Genomic DNA, 3,541 nt, shown 5'->3' on the forward strand with positions numbered 1-3,541 from the left:
AGAGAGATTAAGGATTGAGATTCAAGCATGTAGTCAGGTAAAGGACGAACAGAAGGGGGCTAAAATTGATTGATCTAAAAAAAATTAAGTCGGGCCAGGCAAGGTGGCTCACACCCGTAATCCCAACACTTTGGGAGGCCGAGGCGGGTGGATCACCTGAGGTCAGGAGTTTGAGACCAGCCTGGCCAACATGGCGAAACCCCATCTCTATTAAAAATAACAAAAATTAGCTGGGCATGGTGGTGGGCGCCTGTAATCCCAGCGACTGGAGAGGCTGAGGCAGAAGAATCGCTTGAACCCAGGAGGCAGAGGTTGCAGTGAGCTGAGATAGCACCATTACACTCCAGCCTGGGCAACAGGAGCAAAACTCCGTCTCAAAAAATAATAATAACAATAATAATAATTAAGTCATAGTAGCAAAAAAGGAGTAATATAGGCCCCAAACAAGAACTTAAGAGAAATACACATCAAAAGAGGGAAAGAGAGAGAGAAATGAACCTAGCCCAAATGAATGCAACTAATGAGATTACCTCTCTCAAAACGACCCATCTTCAGCCCATTGAGTAGATCTGTGAGAGGAGGTATAAATCCTTGGAGTTCTTTACACTGTAGGAAAACAGGACAAAGGCTGTGAGAAGACCAAGAACTGTCCACACCAGCAGTGGCTCTTCCTTCACCTCCAAATCTGGGAGTCATTACTATCCTTATAGGGTCCTTATCAACCAGCTGGGTGCTAAGCCACTCCAGGAGAGTCTCCTTTCACCTGCTTTCTCTTACCTTCTGGGCAAACAGCAGGTCTCCCTCTGTGGTACAACCTTGGATGTTTAGACTGGTCTCCAGTTCACCATCTCTTGATCTTTTCGCCCCAGATCCTGCCATAGGAGAAGCCGAACCCCGCTGTTCCGGATGAGATGGTGTATGTTGGTTACTGGAAACCTTGGATCGATGCCTGCAGCGGATAGGACCCGGGCTGGGCCGGGAACCTCCCCTCTGCCCAACAGTGTCCGGCCTGGGCCCATGGGCCCCCTTGTCCTCCCTCTCATTATCAGAGGGGAAGCCAAAGTCACTGTTCACTGGGGAGGTGGGAAAAGACGAAGAGAGAGAGTAGGAGGAATAGGAAGAAATGCTAGATGGAGAATCCATAGGTCCAGAAGCAGGGGCTGGAGAGCAGCTCCTGGAGTACCCAAAGATCGGAACCTGCAACTGAAGAGCAAAGCGAGGGAGTTTGAAACCGGAGTTTAAGTATTAGGAAATGGACTGGGAGATTGGGGTGTACTGCGTGGGATAATACTTATTCTCCCCCTCCCCAATATTACCAGTCTCAGACACAATAGAAAAAGACATTTCTACCCCCACCCGCGCCCATTAAGAACCTGGGATTCCCTCTCTGGCCGCCGCAGAGCAGCTCTCTGCCTGACGCGGCCTCCGTTCTTTTCTTCCCTCAATTCAAATACCTGACTTGAAAGACACCTTCCCCTCCGCTCGTTGTTCGCCAGGGCTGTTCGCCAACCTGAGTCCGCAGCAAGCCTCTTCACCTAAGCCATGCCACCCACGAGAGGTCAATCTGCGCACGCGAACCCACCTGGTGACCCTACAGGACCCGCCCCCATAAAGACTGGCCTCCTGCCCTCTCCCAATCTTTCAAGATCAGGATCCCTGTGCGGATCTCTCTGGGCTCGCACCTGCCACGTGATGCAAACCCTCCCAATACCAAGATCTGCATTCAGCCCCCAAATCCACTCCCAAATCCTCCCTAACAGCTCGCTTTTCCTCCGAATATCCTTACCTGTTGTCAGCCGGCTCAGCCCTGGCTCGGTTTCCAGCTCCTTCACCTTCTCTCCGGGTCTGGCTACCCACCTCCGCCTCTCAGGGGGCCCCGCCCCTTCCCCCTCCCAGACACGTGCGGCCTGGCACGTGCCTCCCCCTGCTTACACAGATCTCGCGCCCTCATTGGTTGTGTCGCCGGTAACACGTGATTCTCGTTACTGAAGTCCATAGCCCATTTGCTACAGTACAAAGGGCCTCAGCCAATAGAGGGCAGCCAGGTGATGATTGGCTGTAAGGGAAGCATTCCGTGCTCCGCCCCTACATGCGGCTGCCGGAGAGGACCCGGTGATGAGAAAAGGAGGAGGATGGAAAAAGAGTGGAAAAGAAGGGAGGGGAGGAAAAGGGCGGAGTCCGTGGCCTTAAATAGGATGGTGATGCGCCAGAGACGCGCAGCTTGAGTGTGCAGAGATTGGTTGTGCCGCTGAAGGCGTGCGCCTCCGGACGTGGGACCCCCGGTTCCGTCTTAGGAACTAACTCATCTGCCCCCTCTTTGAACACCTCCGCTCACGAGCGCAGCACGTGGAAACCATCAGTGATTTGTGTCTGCAACGTGTATGTGAGAGAATGGAAGTGTGTGACACGGTATATTCTCCCGCTCTCGGCGGCCCAGCCCTCGTGACTCTCTGGTCTCTCTTTCACCTCCCCCACCCCTTTCTCCTCCAAGCTGGGTGCCTCCTGCCCTGCTGGGTGAGGAGGGTGGGGATTGCAGCCGAGAACACCGCGTCCTCTCTGGCTCCCGCTGGGGCGGCTCCTCCGGCCCTTTTGTTACATAACCTATCACGCACGTTACCAGCTCAGATGCCACCCCGCCACGACGCTAGAGGTCAAAACGAAACTCAGTTTTTCCTGACTTTTTTTGTCCAGGCTTCTTGGGCCCGGCGTCCTGAATTATCTGATTCCAAGCACGGGGAACAGAATGGGGTAGGTCCCTGATCTCCTAGGTTATAGCTTTGTCCAGCTTCAGTGCCTTCATTTGTCCCCTAGAGAAGATTCGAAAGACTTTGAAGGAGGGGAGGGAGGCAAGTCCAGAGTTTAGAGAGTCTCAGAAATAACTGAGACGTTACTGTTGTCGTTGCGGCTTGCATTTTGAGAGTACAATGGAGAGGAGAGCAGGGCCAAGGATTGTGAGCTGGTTAAAGATAGTACGCCGCAGAGACCGCAAGGGGGCAGCCCAATTCTGATTAGGGTCCCGAGGGTAGCGATTTAAAAAAAAATTTTAAGTGAGTTTGTCCCTGCCATAATTACCAACTGCAAAAGGCACATTGTTGGACAGAGGTGTGGGTGGGGGTGGGTAGGTGTGAATATTTTAAATCTATTCTAAGTAGTTTTTGATATTTTACCTTATGTTTTAACAATGTGCTTATTCTTACAAAAAGAAAGATTCTAAAACCTCAACCCCGTTTCCCCAAGCACACTGTTTCAACACCATATTTAATAAAATAAAAGAAGAGAATTACCAATATGGACTGCGAATAAACCTGTTGTCTGTGGGTGCCCTTCTCCAGTCTTCTCCAAACTGCAGATTTTTTCAGTCCATAATGCCCTCTAATTCAGTTGTCACCCAACTCCCCTTCCAATCTACACTTGCTGCCTCTAAATCCTGGTGCTCTCTTTATTGTGACTTTAGAACAGACTCATGAAGGAGTAGATGGTAACCAGATTATTTCACTTATTTATTTTATCTTCCAATTTCCTCTTGCCAAACTCCCATCCA

The 3,541-nt window shown here is 51.0% G+C and overlaps 2 protein-coding genes and 1 long non-coding RNA gene across 4 annotated transcripts in view; 1 reads left to right on the forward strand and 2 right to left on the reverse strand.

Annotated features, from left to right (window-relative positions):
* LOC105534769 (chromosome unknown open reading frame, human C1orf54) overlaps window positions 1–3,541 on the reverse strand; it is a 19,738-nt gene that overhangs the window by 3,901 nt on the left and 12,296 nt on the right. The gene's annotated exons all lie outside the window — the stretch shown is intronic.
* LOC105534768 lies at window positions 530–1,847 on the reverse strand. The gene is made up of 3 exons (XR_001005327.1): window positions 1,787–1,847; window positions 778–949; window positions 530–606 (listed from the first exon to the last, which is right to left on the reverse strand). It is a non-coding gene; the product is annotated as an uncharacterized LOC105534768 (long non-coding RNA).
* The window catches only part of APH1A (APH1A gamma secretase subunit), a 16,810-nt gene continuing 15,360 nt past the window's right edge, over window positions 2,092–3,541 (forward strand). The window contains exon 1 of the mRNA XM_011973621.1: window positions 2,092–2,397. The gene's annotated coding sequence lies outside the window, so the exon portion shown is untranslated. The remainder of the gene's footprint in view (window positions 2,398–3,541) is intronic.

The sequence above is a fragment of the Mandrillus leucophaeus genome, unplaced genomic scaffold (assembly GCF_000951045.1).
Source record: "Mandrillus leucophaeus isolate KB7577 unplaced genomic scaffold, Mleu.le_1.0 Scaffold139, whole genome shotgun sequence".
In the NCBI taxonomy this organism is placed as follows: domain Eukaryota; kingdom Metazoa; phylum Chordata; class Mammalia; order Primates; family Cercopithecidae; genus Mandrillus; species Mandrillus leucophaeus.